Below are 27,745 nucleotides of genomic sequence, written 5' to 3'. Positions count from 1 at the left end.
ATAACCAAAGATCCTGTGCAACTGTAATGCCGACAGACCCCCATCATTTGTGGGTGGGATTGAACCAGAGACCTGTGCAGCTTAGTGCATGAGCCTCTACCACATGAGCTAAAAGCCAACTGGCTGCTAGCTAAGGCTGTAAAGCAGACAAATTTAACTCTCTCTAAGTGTCTCAGTGCCACTCGATGGGACGGAACACCACACCCAGAAGGTGTGTGGGTTACACAATGACACAGACTCAATGGATAGCTTTGCACAGGGCCTAAGTACCATTCAACCCCCCAAATATGAACCACAAATGAAACTTAGCAGTTTGCCATTTCTTTGATGAAACATAACCACCATAAGCAACTGGGACTCCTGTCTCTAACCAGAAAACTTAAAATTTGCATACACCATGCCTTTACTTGGATAAATCAGACCATTCAAAACAACTAAATAATACTTAGTCCTGCCTTGAGTGAAGGGGCTGGACTAGAAGACTTCTTCCAGTCCTACGATTCTATGATTCTATCATTTTTACTCATAAATGAATGCCCCAAAGAGGAAGCTGTAATTAGCATCAGAAACTGACCCACTTATAAAGAACAGATTTGCACAAACAGTTTGAATGCGTGTTGGCAAAACTCTTGTTTTCAGATACTAATGCTGAATGCTAATGATGATAAATAATTATAAATATCTGGACTCTCTGAAATACATCCCACTCAAAGCCTGCAACTGAGTTTGTACTAAAAAAGAGGATCAAAATAAAAGAAGCAAATAAAATTAGATTTATGCCTCCTGCTCAAAACAGAGCTGATTTAGAAGCAACTGACACAAAATGCATTATATTTTTTTGTCACCTTGGGACCTAATCCTGCAACAAGATTCTGAGAGTTTCCTATTGGACATGCAGCACCTGCCAGGAAATGTTCTGCAGTGGAAGGATTGAATTCAGAGGTAGTTTATGTATTTGTTTTCTTCTTCCATCATGTCTCTCTTCAACTGCACAAAATACAGATTAAAATTGAAGATGAGGTAAGATGATGTAAAGAAGGAAGTAATATTGAGGCACCATAATTCAATGCCATTGCATTTATTTAGCTTCAAAACAGACTCAAAGAAAAAAGAAATGTAAGCAGTAAGTGAGAATGGTCACCGGTTAGGAGTCTGAAAGAATGACTGAAATCTATTCCCAGAAAAAGAGATACAAATGAAACTGTGATCTTGGGTTAACGAGTAAAATCTATGGGGAAGTTCAAGTTTTGCCAAGTGCCAAAATATCAGTCAGGATGACTAGGCAATTTTAAGTTGGTCTAAGTTACTATTAGCTAACACACACTGACGTAGCCTCGACACATTTTCCTAACGAAGACAAATCCCCAATTTTAGAAGCACGAAAGTGTTTAATTTCTACTATATTTGGCATAGATTAAATATTAAACAAAAGGGGGGAATCAAACAACCTATACAGCACAATATAAATGTTACATTTTCAGTATGCTTCCATTTTGTCTTTGAGGCTGGAAATCTAATTACATCATTAATAATTATGTCTACATGTATAGCCTGTAGTGAATGATTCCTTTGGAGACAGTTAAAGAATATTAAATATCTTAGCTGCTCCATCTTCTATAACTGGTCCACTGGTAATACTGAAACAACAGTCTAATCCTACCCACAACTCAGCTATGATGGTATCTATAAAAGAATGTATACTGAAAGGAATCATTTAGAATAGTCTACAATGGAGACTGTTCATTTAGAAAAGTTTCAAGTTATTTTATTAATCTAAATGGTTAAAAAGATTTAAAATTAATTTTGTTCTTTAAAAAAATTCTGTCATTTTATCATCCCCTTTATTTAGAGACTGAGGTATTTCACAGCCAGAGAAATATAATATCTGGCAGCTGCTCCTGTACTTCATTGTCATGCAAAACGCTCATTGGCTTCAACAGGAAATTTTACTGAGTAAGCAGTGCAGGAGCATGAACTAGTATGGATGGTGTAATTATTAGATAAAGAATATCAGATCTACACACGTACCAAAGAAAAATGATAAGGATCGTAGTGTGCTCTTTATCCATGCATACTACCCTCATTACACCTCATTGGTATCATGGATATCAATGGCAGGTGCAAACATCTCTCAATGTACATTATCATCATCAGCCTTTAGATAAGGAAGAAGATTGTAATGTGACGATGTACAGTCTTCCTCTTAGGTTCCTTGTTGCTCCAAGGAGGAGAGTATGCTGCACTGGGTGTATGCTTGTCACAATGTAGTTATGTTGACACATCAGGGGGCATACACTTCTGGGTGCTTTGGAGTGGGTAGAATCAAGGCTCTGCCCAATCCCCAGCCACCTGCATGAGCAGGAACATCGCAAGTCTGTGAAATCTGTTTATCGTTGCACACAGGAAGTGGCAGCATGGAGCCCCAGCTCAAGGGACTACGGGGATCCCTGATGTCCCCTTACTCCAGCATGCAGGAAGAGCCAGGATTTGGCCCTTTATAAGCAAACAGCCACTAATCCAGTCACATAAAACATTTAGAGTGCATATATGTTTGACAACCACTGACAAATTTCCTGTCAACCAACAGGACTAAAATATGCAAACTAGACTGTGAAGGGTGGGGTGGCTCTGCTCTTACCAATGCCACCCTACACCATGAAGTTCTGCTCATACAGCAGCAACAGAAGAAGCAAGGATAATGACAAGGGGTGGAATAGCAAACAAGAGAGTGGGTGTTCCCTCTGATGTCATTATTGCACCAACCTGTAATTAACTATCTTAGGCACAAGCTAAGGTTAGTGTTACAGGTCTATGTGTAAATTGCTAAGCCTGAATGGCACACACCGATAGATAACCTTCTTATCCAAGCCTCCATGCCACACGGGCCTTTTACTATATTTGTGTAGGTTCCAAATAAAAATTAAAAATGTCTGAATTGTAAATGGTCTAGAAACTAACTAGTCAGTCTCTGTACAGGGTTTTTTTCCCTCGGGTGTTGGTGAACTACCACTCTAACTTTACTACTAGATTAAAGGAAAACACAGAATCGGCAAATGGAATCAGAAGAAAACCCCCTCTATTCAAACTCCCTAAAGTGTCAAGCTTGTCAGGCAGTATTTGGACACACTTTTCAAAAATAAGAAGTAAAACAGTAAAACTGGAGGATATCTGATAAAATTTGGTTTCCTACCACTAAAAATTTCACACAGGAAAAAAGCAATAATCTCTCTGTAACTTAGAAAAAAATTCCATTCTGATTATTCAGTTATTAAAATGGGGAAGTGTCATTTTATGACAACTGCTTTCGGCAGGAGATATTTCATACTTACACACTCAGGAAATAAGTAAGGAACAATATTAAAACCTTCAGTGTTAATCTATATTTTCAAAGCTAAGCATATTCTGACAAACTTTCTAATAGTGTTCAAAATTCATACTATATATATGAGCATGATTACATTACTCTAATTTATTTTTTCTCCTTTCGTGCACAGCAATAAAATTTTACCTTTGAACTTTCATTTATTACAACTTTTACTTGATTGAGTGCATGCAGGCACAAAAATGTAATAAACCTTTACTAATCCAATAAATTAGTGAAATCCGACATTGCAAACAGAATCTCTCTATCTACATACCTATTTGAAAATGGAATTGAAAAATCATTTTGTTTAAAGTTCTAGTTAAGCAACAGGATTTTTTTCTTTTTTTTTTAATATTAATGTTATAGAATTTCATGTTATATGTTTGGTGAAAACTAGATAATATTTGTAGAGTTTAAATGTAATTATATTGTCAGTTTAGGAGCTGTTATAACTGAGAACTCGACAGACACTAAACAATTAAGGACTCGATCCACCAGGCTGTTGAGCACTGTCAAAGAAGTGCACAAAACCAAAGTGCCAGAACTGGATGCTCAGTGTTTGCTTGGCACCTGTGCAGAGACACTATTGTAAAACTGGACTCATTCCTGTTGCCATTAAAGTCGGTGGTAAAAGTCCCATTGAACAGGCCCACGCAGGGACATGTTCATGATGCTGAACACTATGAGAATAGCTCTAATCAAAACACAGCTGAGGCCTTGTCTACACTACAAGACTATTTCGAATCAACTTAGTTCGAATTTGTGGATTCGACCTTATGAAGTCGAATTTGTGTATCCATACTAAATACACTAATTCGAATTTCTGAGTCCACATTCACGGGGCCAGCGTCGACTTTGGAAGCGGTGCACTGTGGGAAGCTATCCCACAGTTCCCGCAGTCCCCGCTGCCCATTGGAATGCTGGGTAGAGCCCCCAATGCCTGCTGGGGGGAGAAATGTGTCGAGGGTGGTTTTGGGTAAGCGTCGTCATTGAACCGTCAATCACAACCTCCCTCCCTCCCTCCCTCCTTGAAAGCGCCTGCGGGCAATCTGTTCGTGCACTTTTCTGGTCAGTGACAGCGCGGACGCCACAGCACTGCAAGCACGGAGCCCGCTGCGATCATCGCCGTTTTCTCCTCCTCGCACTTTATTGTCCACCTCTTCCACAGTCAGCTGATGAGAAATTGGGCTACTTTTCAATGGTGCTGCAAGCACTGGGGGACCATAGGGGACGTTTTACAAACATCAACGTCGGGTGGCCGGGCAAGGTTCATGATGCGTGTGTTTTCAGGAACTGTGGGCTGCTCAGACGCCTGCAGGAAGGTAGTTTCTTCCCGGACCACGAAATAACTGTTGTGGATGTGCAGATGCCTATAGTCATCCTCGGGGACCCAGCCTGCCCGCTAATGCACTTGCTCATGAAGCCCTATACAGGCGCCTGGGACAGCGACAAGGAACTCTTCAAATACCAGCAAGCAGCGAGCAGCGTGACCTGTGACTGTTCAGTTTCTTTACAGAGAAGCTGAACCTGCCCCTGACTTGCATCTGAAGAAGTGGGTATTCACCCACGAAAGCTCATGCTGCAAAACGTCTGTTAGTCTATAAGGTGCCACAGGATTCTTTGCTGCTTCTACAGAACCAGACTAACACGGCTACCCCTCTGATACTTGAACCTGCCCCTGTTTCTTTACCCAGTTACTGTTGACTCTCCTCTTCGGTTACATACCCCGTTCACCCCGTTACCCCCACTTCCAGCACACGTGTAAAAATAAAATACATGTCCCATTATTACTTAACAAAGGTTTCTTTATTCATGACTTTTCGTGAAAGGGTTGAAACTGGGACGCAGGCTGTGCTGGGTAGGGTGTGCGGTGATGTAAAGACCGCCTCTAAACTCAAGGAATGACAGGCTCCTGCTCCTAGAGCGGTCCGCAGTGCCGGAATGCTTCTTTCAACGGAGCCTGCCATCCCTCTTTATGGAATTCTGTGTGCGGGCGGATATGTGACCTTGTGGTGGAGGAGGACGGATACAGATTCCTCAGCTGCGTGACTCTGCGGTCCAGGACAAGGACCGCTGTATAAGATCTGTAACCGCCCTCCCCCACTGCAAAGTCACATCTCCCCCGCCCACATAGATCCTGGAAACCACCTCCAAAAACCGACCAGGGTGCCTACTGACTGCACCATGTGTGTGACCCGCTGCTGATCCTGCCCCCGTGTCTGTACCCTGGGAAAGGTGACTGTCCTATGCAATTAACCACCCCCTTCCCCACGCCCTCCATTCAAACACAGTCTTCTTTGAAAAAACATAACGGAAACAGTAATTAACAGCAAAGCATTTTTATTAATTAAGTAGACAGTTAGGGGATGGGACTGGGATTGGGACTACTGTGAGTCTGGAAGTGAAGGACTTCGGCAAATGTAGGGTATGAGAGCTTTTAGGTACTTGAGCACTGTGCTGTGGTGCAGTGACAGTATTCACGTCCCCGGCCGCCCCTCCTCCTGATTATTTTCGGTGAGGGGGGTATGGGACTGTGTGGCAGGGGAGTGCGGTTGCAGATACACTGCAGGGTGTCTCTGTCCTCCTGCGGTCCTGCAGAACATCCACAAGGCGCCTGAGCGTGTCCGTTTGCTCCCTCACTAGTCCAAGCAGCGTTTCAGTCGCCTGCTTGTCTTCCTCACGCCACCTCTCCTCCCGTTCACTGTGTGAGCGCTGGCACAGCGAGACGGTCTCCCTCCACTGGCTCTGCTGGTCCGCCTCTGCTAGGTAGCAGCCCATACGTTCCTCGAACATCTTGTCCCTTGTCTTTTTCTTTCGCCGCCTAATCTTTGCCAGCCTCTGCGAGGGGGATGCTGTGGCAGGTCTGGAGACAGAGGAAGCTGTGAGATGGGAAACAGGGAGTGAGTTCCTTGCAAAGATACATTTTTGCGAACAATTAACTGAGTCTAGGCTGTCTCTGTGAATTCTGGGTTGAGACCCCTGTGCCTGCTGGGGCAGAAATCATTTTCGCGGTGGATTCTGGGTAAATGTCGCCAGTCATTCCTTCCTCCGGGAAAGCAACGGCAGACAATCATTTCAAGCCCGTTTTCCCAGAATTGCCCTGGCATACGCCATAGCGTGGCAACCATGGACACTGTTTTGCCTTTTGTGTATGTCACCGTATGTGTACTAGATGCCGCTGACAGAGGCGGGCCAGCAGCGCTACACAGCAGCATGCTTTTGCTTTTGCATGACAGCAGAGATGGTTACCAGCCATATTGTACCATCTACCATACCATAAATTGGTAATAAGATGGTAATAAGATGGGCATGGTTACCTGTCCTTTTGCACTGCCCCATTTGGTGCTGTCATAAGTGCCCCTGGCCGAGCAGCCAGGGGCGCAAAAGCAAAAATTGGGAATGACTCCCTGAGTCAATCCCTCCTTTTTGGTATCTAAAAATAGAATCAGTCCTGCCTAGATTATGGACAAGTGTACTAGAGAACCACTGTATCATAGAACCAGAGAGCACAGCTGCTCTGTGTCCGATCCTGCATAAATTATGAGCTGTATGCTATTCACAGGGGGTGCTCCTGCAACAACAACACCTGTTCATTCCGTTCTTACCCCAGCCTTCCTGGGCTACCATACCATTGTCCCCCCACTTGTGTGATGAAGTAATAAAGAATGCAGGAATAAGACACAGTGACTTGTTTGTGAGAAATGAGTGGAAGGAAGCCTCCAGCTGCAATGATAGTCCAGGCAGGACATTAAGAAGTGTGGATGAAGGAGCCCATCATCCCTCTGCTAGTCCAGGGGCAATTGAATCTTTTATTTACAATGAAGGGTGGGGGCTGATGGAGCTCAGCCCCCTGTTGCAATGATGAGGACGGTTACCAGCCATATTGCACCATCTGCCATCAAAAATTAGGGACAGGCGCCCTTGATCGACCTTACTGATGCTAGTCGGCATGGTTACCAGCCCTTTTGCACTGCCCCATGTGCCAATAGGCTGATGATGAGGACGGATTTCCATCTTTTTGTACCATCAGCCATCCATAGCGTGGGGGGAGCAAGGATGTTGGTGTTGAGTGCTGCACCATCGCGTCTATCTGCAGCATTCAGTAAAGATAGGGTGACATGTAAAAGAGTCAACAGAGGATTGTTTTCACTTCTGGTGGTGGGTGGGGTGTGTGCGCAAATTGCCAAACTATGCCCTGACCCACCGCAGACACTGTGTTTGACCCTAGAAGCATTTGGAGCTCATCCAAGAATGCAAATGATTTTCGGAGACAGCAGGAACTGTGGGATACCTTGCGTCCTCATTCCCCCCTCCCTCCATGAGCGTCCATTATATTCTTTGGCTTTCCGTTACGCTCGTCACGCAGCTGCGTGCTGAGTCTGTGCTATGCCGTCTGTCCGTAGATTTTTTAAAAATACTTTGGACCAGGCGTAAAATTACAGTAATTACCCTAATTAGATGCAGGAGTCTCCGAGCGAGATCACCCTGAGGAGGGTCACTGAAGGAGATAGAGAGCGCATGCTGCGTGAAATCTAGCACGAACCAGGGCCCGATGCAGCCGTGCTCGGGGAGGCAGTGCTCCCTGAGTACCTCATGAAAGCCTTGCGCGGAAAACTGTGCTACCACGGAGCACCCAATAAGGCAGCTCTCCCCAGGAACCTCCTGCTTATGCTTTTCGATTAACGCAAGGAGAGCTTCGTGGATATCTCCAAGGATGATTTCTGTTCTATCCCCATATCTAGAGAGACCTCCTTTTCACACAGTTAAGATTCCTGTTATATTAAGAATAAAAGTTAACATGGTTAAAGCACTTACCGACTGCTCCTTCCCCTGATTCAGGGTCCGGGTTAATGGCCGGGGAGGGTTGTTGGGGGATCTCCGTGACGGTGATGAATAGATCCTGGCTGTCGGGGAAACCAGCGTTGTAAGCGCTCTCGCCTGCCTCGTCCTCCACAAACCCTTCCTCAACTTCCCCGTCCGCGAATATCACCGAGGAACTGGCCGTCGACACTGTCCCATCGTCAGAGTCCACGGTCACTGGTGGGGCAGTGGTGGCAGGCTCCGTAGCGTCCGTTTGCCGCTTTGATTTTTTGGTAGCCTTGTCTGGGGTCCTTGATTTTCACGCGGTGCTGCATTGCATCCCGCCTGTATCCTCTGTCTCTCATGGCTTTGGAGACCTTCTCGTAGGTCTTCGCATTCCCTGTTTTGCAGCGCAGCTCCGAAAGCACAGACTCCTCGCCCCACACACCGATCAGATCGAAGAGTTCCCAGTCAGTCTATGCTGGGTCCCTCTTTCTATTCACAGATAACATGAACTCCTCTGCTGGAGAGCTCTGCATCGTTGCAGGTGCTGCGGAGCTCGCCCCGATGTCCAGCCAGGACGTCAGATTCAAAGTGCCCAGACAGGAAAATGAATTCAAATTTTCCCGGGTCATTTCCTGTGTGGCTGCTCAGAGCATCGAAGCTCGGACTGCTGTCCAGAGCGTCAACAGAGTGGTGCACTGTGGGATAGCTCCCGGAGCTACTAAGTTCGATTTGCATCCACACCTAGCCTAATTCGAGCTAGCCATGTCGAATTTAGCGTTACTCCACCTGTCGGGGTGGAGTACCAAATTTGAACTAAAGAGCCCTCTAGTTCGAATTAAATGGCTTCCTGGTGTGGACAGTTGAGCGGTTAGTTCGAATTAACGCTGCTAAATTCGAATTAAAGTCCTAGTGTAGACCAGGCCTGAGCATTGGTGAATAGGAGGGAATGTGGGGGTAATGGATGAGGGGGAGAAAGAGTATTTAGCCAGCTTGTGGTTATTGAAGTGCAGTGCCAGGAATACAACTGAGGTATGTAGAGGCCAATTTTAGGATTTTCAGTTACTCAGTGTCAGCTGGGAGTAGTGTCTTCTTGAACATTTTTAAGAGCTGGTCTAGATGAAACAAACAGCAAGGGCAGCCATAAAGATCAGAAACTGACCCTTTGTAGGATGAAGCCCTAAAATGGGTAAGAACCACTATATAACACTGATGATACTTGACCATTCAAAATATCATAAGTAATCATGAACATGTATCATAATCTGTGGGAATCATTAACTCTGTGGGTAAAATACCAATAAGAAAACAAAGGACAAAAGTAACAGCTTATGCAGCCAAAAACATAATATACTGTAAATGTTGCACCGAACTGTAGGCATAAAGTTGCCACAACCTCTGTTTTCCTCTGAAAGGTCACTTGAAACTGAAGCTAATGTTCTATTAATTAAATAACTGCCACTTTAATGGTTCTCAGAATAATGTAAATAAAACAGATAATGGCATGACTTTCTGCATACAATGTTCTAATCAAACTTCTTTCAATAATTGTCTGAGCAAAGGTAAGAGGAAAATAGGAGGGAAACCATTAGACCAGACTATGCTGAGGCTGTAAAAACTTAGCACTGTATTTTAGGATGGATGGAGGAATAGATAGATTTGCTACACAAAGGAAGGATAGTTGTGTGAATACAGCACACAGGGATTCATAAAAACTGGGCTCTATTCCCAGTCTTAACACAAATGTCCTGTGATGAATAACCTTAGGAAAGGTTTCAGAGTGGTAGCCATGTTAGTCTATATCAGCAAAAACAATGAGGAGTCCTTGTGGCACCTTAGAGGCTAACAAATTTATTTGGGCATAAGCTTCCCTGGGCTAGAACCCACTTCATCAGATGCAAGGAGTGGAAAATACAGGAGCAGGTATAAATACATGAAAAGATGTGGACTGCCTTTGGAAAGTTTCTTTTGGCCAGAAATTCAAAACCTAAAAATGTGCACACCCAAGGCAATATTGTGACTGGCTCCTACCTGGGTGTGTGTGGGTGGGTAGAGAAAGTACACAAGGAGTCCTCCATTACTCTATGCCTCATGCACAGTTGTGTCACAGTTGCAGTATCTAGACTCAGTGGTTTGCAGGGACTTCTTCAAAGTTCACAGAACTCCACAGGGGAAACCCTATGGAGGGGGTCTGGAGCACAGTGGGGAATATGCTGCACTGAATGGGTGTAATACAGGGTCTCCCAGAGCTCATGTCTTCACTGCAGAAGTTAACTCAAGTTATAACTCTAGTGTTGCCCTCTGAGTACTATCCACACACAAAAACCCTTAATTCAAGTGTTTGGAGCTTTTAACTTGAGTTGGCTGGCCCATCTTGGATACAGGCTATAGTTCAAGCTGGCATAGCTCATCAGTTGCTAACCCAGTTGCTCTGTGCAGAACTCCAATCTCTGTACCTCTCCAGTATTATTTAGCAATATGGCTACACTCATTCAAGTAAGGCTCACTTGAGAGGAGTTTATTCAAGTGTAGATCATGGCAGTGAAGACACAGCTTTGGATTGATGCAGCTCCTCATCACCTCCATTTGGACCAAAGCCTAATAGGTCAGTTAATCACACATGGATAATCAAACTAACCTGGTCAGTTGTCTGGTCATCTGCATGCATAACTACCTAGATTGCCAGAACAAAAGATGCAAAACCTGTAGCCACATCTCCATTGCTACAATGATCAACAGCCCCACAACACATCTCAACTAGGGTGACCAGACGTCCCGATTTTATCGGGACTGTCCCGATATTTGCTTGTTTGTCCCGCGTCCCGACCAATGTTAGGTCGGGACACTGGACAAACAAGCAAAGGCTCCGGAGCCCAAAGGGCTCGCGCCCTCCCCTGCCCCGACTCCGCCCCCTCCTTCCCCCATTGGATCCTTCCCCAAATCCTCGCCCCCATCCCCGCCCCCTCACTGCCCCATTGTCTCCCTCCCCAAATCCCCGCCTCTTTCCAAGCATGCCATGCCCAGGAGACTCAGGGGAGTGCGGGGCCGGGGTGAGTGTGAGTCTGGTACCTGGAGGGAGAGTAGGGGGCGGCCCATGGGGCTAGTTGGCGGCTGTTCTCCCCACCTGGGCAGGGGACTCGGGAGCAGCCGCTGCTGCAGCTCCCACTGCTGCGGGGGGAGGAAGTGGCCAAGCACGTGGCGCTCGGTGGCTGCGGCTTTGGTGCCCGGGCCCGAACCCCCCGAGCCCGGGCCTGCTGCGGGGCAGCGCGCACACTGCGCTCAGCCCCTGGCCAATCACATCTGGGCTGGCTGCCCAGCTGGTGCAATCCCGTGGCGGAGGCATCGGCAGCCCAGTCCCGTTCGTTCCCCTGCAGGACCCGAGCAGGATGCGGGGGGCTGGGGCCTGCTGCCCCCACTCCGAGGCCGCCCGCAGGATTGCACCAGCTGGGCAGCCAGCCCAGACGCGAGTGGCCAGGGGCTGGGTATGCGCAGCGTGCGCGCTGGGTCCCCGCAGCAGGCCCGGGCTCGGGGGGTTCGTGGGCGCCAGAGCCGCAGCTGCTGAGCTTGGCCAGCGGCCGCTTCCTCCCACCGCGGCAGTGGGAGCTGCAGCAGCGGCTGCTCCCGAGTCCTGCTGCCCAGGTGGGGAGAACAGCCGCTGCCTGGCCCCGCAGGCCACCCCGTACTCTCCCTCCAGATACCACGCCTTAGTCCTGCCTGCTCGGGGCCAGGCCGGACTCACACTCACCCCGGCCCCGTGCTCCCCTGAGTCTCCCGGGCCTCCCTCCAGCGCTTGCGGAGGGAGGAGGAATCGGGGGTGGGGGATTTTTTTTTCTCTGCCGCCATTTTTTCCCCCTCTGCCCCTGCCCCGCCCCCCCGCGTCCCGATATTTGACCTGGGTGATCTGGTCACCCTAATCTCAACATGCATGGATCCTACACATGCCTGTCACAACATGTGGTGTGCCTCATCTGTTGCATGAAATGCCTGATAACTATGTGGGGGAAACAAGATAATCACTATTGAATGAACTCACAGAGAGAACACCGTGTCACCTGTGGGTGAATACTTTTCATAAAGCAGTCATTCTATATCTAACCTCTCAGTCCCCATCCGCAAAGGAAATCTACACAACACCTTCAAAACATGAGCCTCGGCGCTTAAATTCATAACTCTGCTAGACCCTGAAAATCATGGACTGAACAGAGACGCTGAATTTATGGCTTACTATTAAAAAAAAATCTATAACCCACACTTAATCCCCTGCCAGCACTTTTTTTCTCCCTAGGACTGGAGAGGTGTTAATGGATCACTTCACCTTGAATGGTCCTTTGAAATATGTTTTAACTATGTATGATAAACAATCGGTTCCACCAGGTATTTAGCTGTGACACTGAGGCCTGGTCTACACTAGAAAATTAGGTCAGTTTAACTATGTCAGTCGGTAGCAGGATAGTTAAGCCAACCTAAGTCCCTGTATAGACAGCATTATGTCAGTGGAAGAATTCTTCCATTGATGTAGCCACCACCTCTCGGGGAGGTGGAGTATCTATACCAACGGGAGAATCCCTCCCATTGGCGTAGGTAGTGTCTACTCTGAAGCGCAGTTGTTCCTGTTTCGCATTTTAAGTGTAGACAAGTCTAGGTACATATCCTAGGCCTGAAGAAGAGCTCTATGTAAGCTTGAAAGCTTGTCTCTCTCACCAAACAGAAGTTGGTCCAATAAGAGATATTACCTCACCCACCTTGACTCTCTACCATGATCTCACACAACTGCAAACACTGTGCATTCATTAAGTAGATTAATGAACATGCAGCAACAGCTGGTTCAGACAATGTTACCAAACTTTCATCTGCAGGGGTCCCTGGTTCCTGGAGACCTCCTCCCCGGAGACAGGCTGATATGCTAGTGTCATTGTAATGAATTAAGTATCAGAGGGGTAGCCATATTTGTTGCTTTTTTACAGATCCAGACTAAGAGTCCTGTGGCACCTTATAGATTAACAGACGTATTGAAGCATAAGCTTTCGTGGGTGAATACCCACTTCGTCACCCACGAAAGCTAATATGTCTGTTAGTCTATAAGGTGCCACAGAACTCTTTGTTGTAATGAATTAGTAAGTTACAAACACAGACAATTGTCATCAATGGAATTGCTTTGTTATAAAATAAATCTACACTCACATATAAACACAAAGGCCATCTGTGGGGACTGAACCTGGAACCTTCAGCAACAGACACTGGTCTCTACACTTCATCTAAAGATGAACTCCTCTGTCTGACAGTAAACTGTACGGTTGTAGTGCCTCAGACCAGCCACCAGAGGGATATAAGATCAAATACACTAAGCCTTGTATTATTCAGTGGTTACTGGTAATGCTCCTGTGCTGCATGGTACTAGAATTGTCCGGAGTAAATGAGAAAATGTAAGTGTTGCATACCAAGCCAGTTATGCAGGTATAGCGTGGCTGCAAATCCCACGTAAGGCAGCTCTGGGGAATCTTCTCAGTGAAGTTGTCACAGGCAGGCAGTGAGCTGGCATATCCTCTAAGCTGATCAAAGCTAGGCTGCTGAACAGCATGGGTCCCAGCATGTCCAAATAGGGCAGGGCAAAGGTCACCTTTACACGCACTTTTGGAGGGGTGTAGTGAAGCCCCAGCCATGCCCTACACTAGGGTGACGCTCCTGGAGCCAGTCACATCAGCTGTAGTTCCAGAAGCTTCTACTGGCGCTGCACAAAACAGCCAAGGTTTTACACTTGGCTGTGTATTATCATCATTCTTAAGTGGCTACAAGAGAGTATTTTCAGCCAAATATGGAAGGTTGAAGAGAATTCTCTGCTGATTCTGAGTGAAATATGAACTTGTTAAACTGAAACCATAATGGAAAAAGCCTTCTGTGAAGCCAGGGTAAATCCTTGCTTAGCAAAGACTTAACCTACCCTCAAATACTGAGTTCAAATGCACTTCAGTAGGAAGACGCTTGTAAGGCATCTCACCAGCAACATACCTTATCTGAAGCTGACAAGAGATGTTAAATTAGTCAGAATTCTATAATGAGCACTCCGACATCTATGAATGTTGAATTTAATTTCATACAAACTGAGATTGTACCCAGTGCTGTGGCATGTTGTATAAACCTTAAGATATGGGAAGAACTAGAGTAAGACTATGATGAAGCAGGGAACCACAGACTAGCTTTTGGGAGGAGAGAGACTCTGGAGCAAACAACCCATTACCAGATTAAAACAACGAGGAGTCCTTGTGGCACCTTAGAGGCTAACAAATTTATTTGGGCATAAATAAATTTGTTAGCCTCTAAGGTGCCACAAGAAATCCTCATTGTTTTTGCTGATACAGACTAACACAGCTACCACTCAAACCAATTACCAGATTGTAGTCACTATGTGGTCAGAGCAACAGGCAAGAAAGACGATCTTAACAGCTGTGTTTTGTGAACTAGGGTGCATGTGCAGGAAGCAACATGAGTGTTAGGGAGGTCTACCATACATTCAGTGATCATGGGGTTACAATCTGATGATGTATAGTATATGCAGGTCTCAGCAATACCTGACACTCTGCCCTGTGTTATTGCTTACTTACTATATACATACAGATGCAAACAAAATGAGTTTTCAGAAAGCATATGATCCCTGTCTGACTGCACAAGATAAATTATTCATATCAACAGACTGCTGGAAAAAGGGGCTTTTACTTACCTCTAGCGGTCTTGCCCATATATCTCAATGTTCCAGACCATGACAAATGGCTGGATAACAACTTTCACTCCCCCCGTCATCATCCATCTTCCTACTAGGCTTATTTCCTCAAATCCCGGTGATGAACCTCTGTAGTCACTTATCTGAGCAGTCAAAAAATTTATTGCCTCTAACAGGAAATGAAATTCTCCTCCAAGTGAAATGAAATGGACACAAAGGGCAAAAATTCAACTGTGGAATAGGTGAGTGCACTTTCCGCTGTGTTTCATGGGAGCTGCTTAAACTTATTCCAAATCTGAATTTGAACCAAAACGCACAATGTGTGTTAATACTGGCTTAAAATAACCACAAATTTCTACTAAGGATGGTGTTTGGATTTTAGAGGTCCCCCTAAGACAACTAAATTCATGACCACCCATAGTAATCCTGTTTTATCTCTACTGCATATTATATGCCTCAATGGAGTACAAGTGGAGTACTCACTAATTATGCTAGACTGGTTTTGGCCTCCAGATTTCATTGGCAGGTTCATAGGCAAAGCTTGCCAGGAGAACAGCCCATCAGGGCCACACAGTAGTCACAGGAGCTTTGGGGAGGCCACATGGGCACTGGACTGGGACTCAAGAAACCTGCGTTCTATTCCTGGCTCTGTAACTGACCTGCTATGTTACCCCGGACAAATGGTTTCCCTTTCATCTATATTATCTATTTGGATTGTAATGTCTTCAGGTCAAGGACTGTCTCATACTTATATTATATGTACAGACCCTACCACAATGGGGAATTACCTAACCTTGGTTGGGGCCTTGAGGCACTGCTGTAACAAATATAGAATAATAATGTAGGGTCACATCAGTGTCTCCACACACTTCCTGACTGTCCATGGGTTTGTTTACCAATCACTGGACTTTCTGGGACAGAAAGCGGAAAGTTCTCTTCCTGAAACCAAACTGTAAACAAGATAAGACTGTTTCTGATTAGTCCCAGTCTATCTGGTCCCATTCTGACTGTTGATGTATGCAAATACTCCCAAAGTGACAGTGTAAAGGTTGGATCCTTATCTGCCATACATTCATACTGTGTGGTACAAATGCTTTTCAACAACCCGCACGTCTAATGCAGGTGACTGTGATTCTGTTACATCTAGTTAAAGGTCTCTTCCTGCAGACAGTTTCTCCTTTGTGTATAGTAGTCTCTCACACAGAACCATGACTAAACTGAGTGTTTCAATAGTGAGATATGCTGAGTGTCTTCCTTATTACAATGAACACACAGAGATCATAAATGTGTCTAGTATTTTTGTTTCAATATCAGTGAAATGAATGCTGAATGTGCACATAGTAAATTAGCTCAAAACTAGCATCTTAAACATGCCTTCCCCAGAGTTTTTAATTTTCCCACTTGGCTATTTTTTCCTAATCTCTCCCTGGTACTTTCTCCAACCTTCACTGTTAGTTTGGGACCAGACTGTGTGTTTAAGCACACTGTAAATGCACAAACTTCATCAGTGACAAGCCCCTGCACTCCTTAGAACCTCCTGTGTACGTTTTTGCACCATGCTTTCTGTCTTGGCATGGAATCAGTGAGTGCTTTCCCATCTCTCTTTCACACCTGCACAAGGCACAACTGCAGTCTGTCCCTTTATGTCCTGGGGGGCTGGAGTCCATGTATATTGTAATCGCCACTGCGGGAGTGGCTGGGATACAAATGAGGGGCACTTTGAATTTTTCTGGACTTAATGATCAGCTATATTTGAAAGTTACATGGCTTGGCTGGTAGCCATTCTGAACCTACTGAGAGACAGGAGTCTAGAGAGGCACAAAACATGATGGGCATTTTCCACTGGCTTTGTCTTAACCTTTAGATTCGTGCTGTCAAAGAAATGCCAAGGTTCCATAGAACCTAGAGTGGGTGACTCTTCAACTTTACATAATTGAACAGACCAGATGTGTGGTAGAGCTCTGTAGACCACCACTGAAGAAAATTTAAATGTCTTTTCTTTATATACTGTATGGCGAGAAATGGTAGAAGAGGAGTGACTGCCACCCTCCAGTGAAGCTGGAGGTAAAGTTAAAACTAAAGCTGTCTGGAAAGAAGGACAGTACTTGTGGCACACATATCTACACCAGCAACACCATCACAGGACCAAACCAGATCAGCCACATCATCACCGGTTCATTCACCTGCACTTCCACCAATGTAATATATGCCATCATATGCCAGCAATGCCCCTCTGCTATGTACATCGGCCAAACTGGACAGTCTCTAAGGAAAAGGATAAATGGACACAAATCAGACATTAGGAATGGCAATATACAAAAACTTGTAGGAGAACACTTCAACCTCCCTGGCCACACAATAGCAGATCTTAAGGTGGCCATCCTACAGCAAAAAAACTTTAGGACCAGACTTCAAAGAGAAACTGCTGAGCTCCAGTTCATCTGCAAATTTGACACCATCAGCTCAGGACTAAACAAAGACTGTGAATGGCTTGCCAATTACAGAACCAGTTTCTCCTCCCTTGGTTTTCACACCTCAACTGCTAGAACAGGGCCTCATCCTCCCTGATTGATCTAACCTCGTTATCTCTAGCTTGCTTCTTGCTTGCTTATATATACCTGCCCCAGGAAATTTCCACCACTTGCATCCGAAGAAGTGGGTATTCACCCACGAAAGCTCATGCTGCAAAATGTCTGTTAGTCTATAAGGTGCCACAGGATTCTTTGCTGCTTTTACAGAACCAGACTAACACGGCTACCCCTCTGATACTTGTGGCATGACATCTAAAGGAACAATCTGGCTTCTTTTACCAGATCCACAGATGAATATTGAGAGCACACATTAATTGCACTAAGGCATGGCTAAGAAAATATATCAGGTTGTACAGTTGTGTATCACATACTTTTGCATTAAAAACTCCACAATAGGTCAATTAAGACAAATGTACGTAACTAGAGTGACATCATGAATATTGATCGTAGTGCAGGCTCTAATTCATCGGTAATGAAGTGAGCAATAGTCCTCGGGGGGCAGGGAAAACAGCTGATCCATTTCTAATCAAATTGCGGCACTGAAATATAACCTCAATGGAATATCATCTTTAAAAAATTATGCTTCTCTGTAGTCATGCCTATTTCAGCCCATACAAATGAATAGGTGAGTCTAGACAAAGTCAAAACCTTAATCTGCCAATAAACGTCTTAACCTTCAGAACACATGACTTGCAATGCCGTAGGTGAAGACATAATTGAAGAGGAATATTTAATGTTTTTCAATCAACATGACAGAAAATGACGATCTGAATCTCAAATGAAACTCTGTGCATGGATGACTATTTTTCAAATATATTAGTCCAGCAGCTTCCCCAAATAATGTAAGTGAAAGGTGGAGAACTAGTTCAAAAGACATAGGGCAGGCTGGCGTTTAAAGAGCTACATTTTATCTACTGCAATAAAACATTTTACTTAGTTCCCCCTTACTTTAAACAGAACATAACCTCATTAAATGACATTGCGTGAAAAGAACATAAAAGCAGTAAGAGAAAAAAATAAACACTTTCAGAAGAAATTAATGTTTATTGCTTTCAGACTTTGATACTAGGCTCTTCTCTACTTAAATGCAGTTTAAATGTATTACTTGCCATGGCTTTTACATTAAACCCAATAAGTCTGCTAACTTCTGATAAAATTCCTTATCTCTTTCTTTTTGAACTCGCACAGAGATCCAAGGTTAATTTGCAGATATTATCTTACGAAATAAGTACCTTAGTCTAGAGTATTTAGAATACTTAAATTTGAAAAGGGATAATCAAAAAAATATATAGGAAGCTGTCACTGTTACTGGACTCGCTGCACCTCGGTTCCCTCTCTGGTCTCTGAGTGCACCCCATCATGCCTTTACCAATCTCGGGGTGAAACTTCCTCAATTCCCCACTTTTAGATTAGTCCAGAGGTTTTCAAACTGTGGGGCGCGCCCGCCTGGAATGTGTGTGGGGGGCAAGCAGCAATGCCAGGCTGCTCAGGCCAGCTCTGCATGACAGGGCTCGGGGACAGAGTGCCACTTCCACCCCCTGACTCACCTCAGCAGGCCACCCAGCCTATGGGTCAGCGTGAACATCCACTGCGACTGCCAATTTCTGCTCTCAGGCAGCCTCCATGCCCAACACTGGCTCTGCCCCCAGAGACAGTCATACGTGCCTTACTCAACCCTGAAAACCTGAAAGGGGGAAGGGCAGGCATTGTGTCTATTTTTGTCTGGGTTGGGCAGGGGGGGGAGGGGGAAGCACATCCAAAAATTTTAACTCAAAGCATGGGCTCAGCTCAAAAAGTTTGAAAACTGCTGGATTAGGCCTGTGTATCAATTGTGCTTAATCAGCATGTCCAACTGGGTTCTGGCACTTTCCCTTTGGGAGTCTGGCTAGTGGCATACAGGGAGCAGGCAGCCTCCTAAAGCCAAAGTAATGTTTATTTTAACAGTGGGAACAAAGCATTTTCGAACAAACAGTCCATATGCATGTCTACTTTACCTAAAGGCTCACCAAACCTGCATGTTAACATAGGAATGCCTAACTTTTTCAGACCTTCCCCTCACTCCTCTCCCCCTGTGGGGCGTCATGTCTTAGACTGGCTCCCCTGAACAACCACCCCCCTCTCCTGAAACAGTGGTCCCACCAGAATTCTTTTGTTCTTCTGCATTCCTGGGCCCTTTCCAGTCCTGACATTGTCTCTCAACTTTCAATTGTTTGCTGAGAAGTGGCTTATCTTGAACCAGTCTTCCCTTTACTTTTTGTTTTTGCCCCCAACAGCCCCTTATTAAACTAAACCAATATATTCACAGACTAAACATCCCAATAACCAGGTCAGATACAGAATTCATGAATTATTACAGAGCAGCTCCAAATCCATCACAGAAACAATTATACAATTGTATAGTAGATAGTTGACTTTAATCTCAATACTTGGCTCAAGACGTTCATCCAGAGGATTTATTCATTTCCAGGCTTTGTATACTATTTGTTTCTCCTTTATTTGCACTGCAGTCTCACATGATTTGATCTGTAAGCTTTGTAAACTATCGGAAAACGTGAGTTCACTTGTTTCTCCCTTTATACATAATTGTTCATTAAACCCAAGGGATATTATGAAATTGATGCTGCTCCAGCATTCCTTACCCAGAAAACACTACCTGGGCTAGATATTCAGGATCCTGCCCCAAATTAATCTCTCTCTCATGAAAAGAAGATTAATAAATGAAGATCCTCTCAGAACTGTTAAAAAAAGTAGAAGGCTATTGTGAAGAGAAGCGAAAGAAAGATTATGGGGATTTTACACTGTTTCCTATGGGAAATGAGTTATTTTTAATCAGATTTATTCCAATGCATTCATTTATTTTAATAGCTTGGGAAAATAGGGTCACATTTACTCTTGATTTACAAAATTATGCTTGGTCAACCATATGCAGTACCACAAACACATTTCTTAATACCACAATAAATAATGTAACAGGAAACCTTGCAAAGTCTGAATTAATGCAGACTACTATGAAATAAATGAATAACAGCTGTAGAACTATTTTCCTGAGTTAAACTGCATATAGCATTAAAGTGAAAACCATAAGATATTTATTTATTGATAGCCAAGAAATTACCACCCTTACCTATGCATGACTAGAGATCTCTCTGCTAATGCTGCAGCTCAGTGAGTTTTCAAGATAGAGAAGGCTGACTGATTTGGTGACTATTTAGATTCATAAACAAAAAGGAACACCTCCTCACCCTTTTCAGGATCTAGTTGCCTTTGATGTAATACTAAATATACCATAAAAACACAGTGTTAACGGCATAGCAAAACTTTAAGGGTGAAATCCTTGCTCAATTGAAAACAGTGGGAGTTGTGCCATTGCGTTAGATGGAACCAGGATTTCAGCCTAAGGGATCATTTTCATTTGTACCAGGTACTGTAGGGAGAAAATAATCTCATCTTTCATCTGCTTCAACACTCAACTAGTGATTTAAAGATTGTAGCAAGAAATGTTTTCCCCCACTACATGAATTCTTTACTGGTCTCCTTTGAACATCAAGCTTTTTACTACAAAATGGACATTCTACAGTACATATAAATTTCCCATTAACAAATGGAAACAACCAGTCAGTCTGGGCTAGACTGAGCCTTTAGGCTCTGCCCTGATCAAAGGAAAGTACATAGCTGCACAGTCCCAGAAGGAGATCTGGAAAAGGAATTGTACTCAGAGATCACACTCTCCTCCTAGTCTTGAGGACAGTGTAAGTTACTTCACCCTCTTAGGGGAACAGCTTACTTTCTGGCCAGCTCTGCTGGCTGGCATATAGAGAGACAGAGCCTTCCTCACCCACCTCCCTGTTGGGAGCGATTATTATTGTCATTCCTGGATGCATGTATAAGTACTTTTCTCTTCCTTGTTCACTTAGATCTGGCTCCATTTGAACTCAATAGCAGAATTCCCACTGACTTCAGAGGACCAGGATCCAGCCATGTCACTGATGTGTGATTTTTTTTCCCCATCCTGGTGATGTGAGAAGAGATGGGCCTGGTTTTATGTTTTGTTGTTGTCGGCCAAGCATGGAAAGCTTCTTTGACTCATCTTTCACGTCTCATTTGTTCTGGCTGTGGGCTTGACAGCCACTGGGTCGATATGACGGATATTTGAGGGTGCATGTGACAGTTGCACTTTCACACAACTGGGTGGGAAAAATACACACCACAGTTTACAGAAAAGAATCGAACAAAATCGATACAATCCAATTCCCACACTTCAGTAAAAGTTTGATAAGAGTATCAGAACTAAGGAGTGTTGGAAAGATTCATTAAAGCTGTACAAGATGGGAGGAATTTTGTTCAAACAGTGTTTCAACCAGTGGAAAAAGTGTCTCAGCAATACAGGGATGAGTCAATTTCTAAAGAGACTTCTCCCCATATGTATGTTCTGCTACAAAAGTTTTGTATAGCCATTTGCCAACTTCCTAAAGCTATAAATTGAACTGGCTGCTCTTATCTTTTTTGCTTGTTTAACTCCTTTAAGCACAGGCAATACCTAGTTTTAAACAATTACAGATGTCTCTCATACCGACAGATTGAAAGACAAATATAGAACAATACATTTTTAAATTATCTATAATCTTCTCAAAGGGCTAATGTTTCTCAGTTCACTCTATGTTTAGCATTTTGTCTAAATCTTCAGGTTTTTAAAATACAGGATTCAATCCACAGATAAATAAAAACTTTATTTAAAATTAGAGTTTGGCTTCAAAAATGTGGCAGATGAACTCAGTTTCTGTCTCTCTTTGTTGTTCTTACCCACACGTTTTTGTGTCTTGACTTAAATTAAGGCCCAGTCCTGTAACTGAATCCACTGTCATGGATGCCTGTGTCTGTATAGAGCCCTGGATCTATAAGAAGGTCTGAAACTATTCCCATAGAAGTCAGTTTCAAAACTCCCATTAATTTCAATGGGTGCAAGATACAGTCCAGGAAGTTCTTTCCCATACCCATCCTAGGTGCTTACCAATTTCCCTCGTCTCATATACATGCTGTTTTATGTCCATTATCATGGCATGACTAGTCTCTTCTTACTGCTTATACATAGAGAGAGATCTAATAAAGAGTCAGTGCATGCCAATATTGAAGCAGACTTAGTGGGGAGTTGTAATGCGGTATACTAGCCCTTTTAGCCTAGAGGCAGCCAGAAGACACTGTTCCGGGAACATTGGGACAAAGGCTCAGGAAATGGCCAAAGTCAGAAGAGAAGAAGAGGTTCTGGGGAATTAGTAGTTGGATGGGAAAAACCAAGGACACTGTCCCTTTAAGGGCCTGAGACCAGGAGCCGAATGCAGTAGGGTGGGGTTGGGCTCCTCTCCCTCCCAGCCAACTGAAGACCTCTCCAAAGGACAGTGGATATACTGCCTTCTCCCTCAGAACAGGGAGAGGCTAACAGAAGGAGGAAGCCTGAGCCAGAAGGCTGAGCTGTAACTAGAAAGGGCTGGGAGTGGCAGTTTTGCAAACAGCAGACTGGGACAGAAGCTTTGCTCCACGTGTGGTAAAGAGCCAGAGCTGAGTCTGGTGGACTTTTATTTTGGGACGCTGACAGTTATTAAACCAGCCCTGGGTGGGAGTACCATTCTCCATGAGAAGGACTGTGTGGAGTTCTTAAGGAACTGGGCAGAGGAGCAGCAGATGCAGGGCAAAAACATCTCAGGCCACAAGGGTAGTGTTCAGGAAGGGGCTGCCCTGTTACAGGAGTTCTGCCTGAAAACTGATGGCACAATATGGCCCCATCTTAATCCCTTCATGGTAGAGCTGGTCAGAAGTTTTGAAATTTTGATGAAGATAGTACCCATATTTGTGGATTTTTGACCTGGTCTACTTTACAGCTAGCTCACTAAAAGAGAAGTCTGGGAAATGTAATGTTTTCCTTCAGTTTTCACTCAATATCACTTTGAGCTACCATTGCGTAAAGGATAATGCAGAAATAACTTGGATCCCAATACTCCTCTGATCATGCATTGCAGGGGGGAATCCAACTACAGAAAACACTACTGTGGGGCCTCAAACGGGAGAGTAAGGATTAATTTATAGAAACACACTTCTGTTTCTGCTACAGGTAATAATTGGAGATATACCAATCTCCTAGAGCTGGAAGGGACCTTGAAAGGTCATTGAGTCCAGCCCCCTGCCTTCACTAGCAGGACCGATTTTTGCCCCAGATCCCTAAGGCCTGGTCTACACTAGGACTTTAATTCAAATTTAGCAGCGTTAATTCGAACTAACCGCTCAACCGTCCACACCAGGAAGCCATTTAATTCGAACTAGAGGGCTCTTTAGTTCGAATTCGGTACTCCACCCCGACAGGTGGAGTAACGCTAAATTCGACATGGCTAGCTCGAATTAGGCTAGGTGTGGATGCAAATCGAACTTAGTAGCTCCGGGAGCTATCCCACAGTGCACCACTCTGTTGACGCTCTGGACAGCAGTCGGAGCTTGGATTCTCTGACCAGCCACACAGGAAATGACCCGGGAAAATTTGAATTCATTTTCCTGTCTGGGCACTTTGAATCTGACGTCCTGGCTGGACATCGGGGCGAGCTCCGCAGCACCTGCAACGATGTAGAGCTCTCCAGCAGAGGAGTCCGGCCAATCCAAGAATAGAAAGAGGTCCCCAGCATGGACAGACCGGGAAGTCCTGGATCTGATCGGTGTGTGGGGCGAGGAGTCTGTGCTGTCGGAGCTGCGCTCCAGCAAGCGGAATGCAAAGACCTTCGAGAAGGTCTCCAAAGCAATGATAGAGAAAGGATACAGCCGGGATGCAATGCAGTGCCGCGTGAAAATCAAGGACCTGAGACAAGGCTACCAAAAAGTCAGAGCGGCAAACGGACGCTCCGGAGCCCGGCCCCAGACATGCCGCTTCTACGAGGTACTGCATGCCATTCTAGGTGGGTCTGCCACCACTGCCCCACCAGTGACCGTGGACTCAGTGGATGGCATAGTGAACCTGGACAGTTCCTCCTCGATGTTCGCCGATGGGGAAGATGAGGAAGGGTCTGTGGAGGACGGCGCAGGCGACAGCGAACACAAAACCGCTTTCCCTGACAGCCAGGATCTCTTCATCACCCTCACAGAGATCCCCTACCAACCCTCCCCGGCCGTTAACCCGGACTCTGAATCAGGGGAAGGATCAGGCGGTAAGTGCTATAAACATGTAAACATTTATTTTTTATAAAACAGGTATAAAAAATAGAAATGCTATATATAAAATTTTCAATGAAAAACTATACGTGCTGTAGGCCACATAGGAAAAGCATACATTGATCTTTCCCGTGCACTGGCGGGAGTGGCTGGAAAAGGGTCAGAGTATATGATTTCCAGATTGCCTTTAGCGGGAGGGCACAGCTATCCATTAACTGATAAGCAGAATGTACTGTAAGGCTTACCAGGACTGTCTGCTAGACGGATTCAGCTGTCTCTCCCCACTTGTCCGCTCTCCTGTGCAATGCCGCAGCCAATGAGAGCGTATTCCGAAATCTCGAACTTGTCCTGAGATCTCGTGAGACTTGTTGCCCTGTATGGTCTTGTTCAGAGAAACTGACTAGACTGTGTTCACTGTTCGCAAACATGTATCTGTTCAAGGAAATCAGTTACTTTTCCCATCACACAGCTTCGGCTCTTTCTCGGACTGCCCCGGCATCCCCCTCGCAGAGGCTGGCGCAGATTAGGCGGCGAAAGAAAAAGACTAGGGACGAGATGTTTGCGGAACTGATGGACTGCTCCAGAGCCGAGGCGGCAGAGCAGAGACAGTGGAGGGAGACCCTATGTCAACAGCATCGCACACACATCGAACGGGAGGATAGATGGCAGCAGGAAGACCAGCAGGCGACTCAAACGCTGCTTGGCCTAATGAGGGAGCAAACGGACACGCTCCGGCGCCTTGTTGATGTTCTGCAGGACCGCAGGCAGGAGGACAGAGACCCCCTGCAGTGTATCTGCAACCGCCCTCCCCCGCCAAGAAGTCCTGCCCCCCCCTCACCCAAAAGTACAAGACGGAGGGGCGGTAGGGGCCGTGAGAACTGTCACTGCACCACTGCATAGCGCTAATGTACCACACACCTCTCACGCTATAAATTTGTAGAAGTGCTTCCCTTACAGGCTCACCCAGTCCCAAATCTGAGTTTCATCCCCCCACTGTGTATTAGATTATTAAAAGCTGTTTGCTGTTATTCACTGTTTCGGTCACGTCTTTCATGTCAGAGGATTTTTTTGTGTATGGGGGGGGGAGGGGATTTATAATTGCACAGTATAGCCTACATTACCAGGGTACAGACTGGGGGCATGATCAACTGCAGGGCACACACACACTGCAGTCAGTAGGCACCAGGGTCACTCTGTGTGGTGTATGCTGCCCCGGGTCATTCTGTGAGGTGTATGCTTGTCCAGGGTCCTAGCGCCTGCCACCCCCTTAATGTTAAGGCACGCTGCCCTTACCATGCACTTCCACCGTAGCAACGAGCCTCTCCGCTGCCCTGAGCCCCAACAAGAGCCCTCATCCACGGACAGATACTCACCCTTCCCCCACACCCCTCACCCCTTCCTACGCCCAAACCCGCAGCCCACTGCCGTCATCCAAACCCCTATCCAAAGAAGGCACCACTCGCCCCTTCCTGCAAACCCACCCCTTCCTGCAATCCCTCCCCTTCATGCACAACCACTTGCAACCGTCCCCCACCCCAGAGACCTATGTAGGAGCAGGAGGATGTCATTCCTCTATGGAACAAGCGGTCTGTACATCAGTGCACACCGTGCCCAGCACAGTATGCGTCCATGTTTCAACACCTGAACAGAAATGCAAAGTAAAACAAAGATTTATTAATAATGAGTGTAACAATTAATTTGCTTTAAAACGTGCTTTGGAAGTGGGGGAAACTTGGAGAACGGGGTATGTAACCGCAGATCGAAATCGACACATACAGACACAGGCTCAGGGTCAGTTTCTCTTGAAAGCAAGTGGAGAGTCATAGGTTACCCTGCTCTCCGAGGAAACTTGCTTTCAAAGCCTCCCGGATACACAGCGCTTCCCGCTGGGATATTCTCTCGGCACGGGTGTCTGGCTGAGCGTAAACTGCAGCCAGGCGATTTGCCTCAACCTCCCATCCGGACAAAAAGGTCTCGCCCTTGCTCTCACAGAGATTGTGTAGCACACAGCAAGCAGCAATAACTACGGGGATATTCTTTTCGCTGATGTCCGAGCGAGTCAGTAAGCTCCGCCATCTCTCCTTGAGACGTCCGAAAGCACACTCCACCACCATTCTGCACTTGCTCAGCCGGTAGTTGAAGAGTTCCTTCTCTCTGTCCAAGGCGCCTGTATAGGGCTTCATGAGCCAGGGCATTAGCGGGTAGGCTGGGTCCCCGAGGATCACTGTAGGCATCTGCACATCCCCAACCGTTAGTTTGTGGTCCGGGAAGAAAGTTCCTGCCTGGAGGCGTTTAAACAGACCAGAGTTCCTGAACACACGCGCGTCATGAACCTTGCCCGCCCACCCAACGAAGATGTTGGTAAAACGTCCCCTATGGTCTACCAGTGCTTGCAGCACCATTGAAAAGTAGCCCTTTCGGTTAATGTACTCGCTGGCCTGGTGGGCTGGTGCCAGGATAGGGATGTGAGTCCCATCTATAGCCCCACCACAGTTTGGGAATCCCATCACGGCGAAGCCATCTATGATGTCCTGGACGTTTCCGAGAGTCACTACCTTTGAGAGAAGTTGCTCAACGATTGCGTGGGCTACTTCAATCACAGCAACCCCCACGGTAGATTTGCCCACGCCAAAGTGGTTCGCTACTGACCGGTAGCTGTCTGGCGTTGCAAGTTTCCAGAGGGCTATGGCCACTCGCTTCTGCACACTCAGGGCTGCTCGCATCCGGGTGTCCTGGCGCTTCAGGGCAGGGGACAGCAAGTCACAGAGTTCAAGGAAAGTGCCCTTACGCATCCTGAAGTTTCGCAGCCACTGTGATTCATCCCAGACCTGCAGCACTATGCAGTCCCACCAGTCCGTGCTTGTTTCCCGGGCCCAGAATCGCCGTTCCACACCATGAACTTGACCCATTGCCACCATGATCTCCACGGCGCGGTGTAACCTGCTTTGTGAGAGGTCTGCGCCACTCTGTGAATTCCTGTCCTCACCGCGCTGCCGGAGCCTCCTCGCCCGATTTCTCAGCAACTGACTGTGGAAGAGGTGGAGAAGTTGACAACGGCCATAAGTGCAGCGATGATCGCAGCGGGCTCCATGCTCGCAGTGCTGTGGCGTACGCGCTGTAACCGACAAGAGAAGGGCGCGAACAGAT

At 45.8% G+C, this 27,745-nt stretch overlaps 1 protein-coding gene and 1 long non-coding RNA gene across 6 annotated transcripts in view; one reads left to right on the top strand and one right to left on the bottom strand.

Moving 5' to 3' along the window:
• THSD7B (thrombospondin type 1 domain containing 7B) overlaps positions 1-27,745 on the bottom strand; it is a 529,157-nt gene that overhangs the window by 252,351 nt on the left and 249,061 nt on the right. The gene's annotated exons all lie outside the window — the stretch shown is intronic.
• Positions 9,125-27,745, top strand: part of LOC123378231 — a 35,888-nt gene continuing 17,267 nt past the window's right edge. Inside the window, exons 1-2 of one of the 4 annotated variants that reach the window (XR_006582521.1) lie at positions 9,140-9,199; positions 15,059-15,124. This is a non-coding gene — a long non-coding RNA (uncharacterized LOC123378231). The other 3 variants (XR_006582523.1, XR_006582522.1, XR_006582524.1) reach the window with 3 other exon arrangements.

Source organism: Mauremys mutica, chromosome 10, assembly GCF_020497125.1.
Source record: "Mauremys mutica isolate MM-2020 ecotype Southern chromosome 10, ASM2049712v1, whole genome shotgun sequence".
In the NCBI taxonomy this organism is placed as follows: domain Eukaryota; kingdom Metazoa; phylum Chordata; order Testudines; family Geoemydidae; genus Mauremys; species Mauremys mutica.
This window is presented reverse-complemented; position numbering and strand designations above follow the sequence as displayed.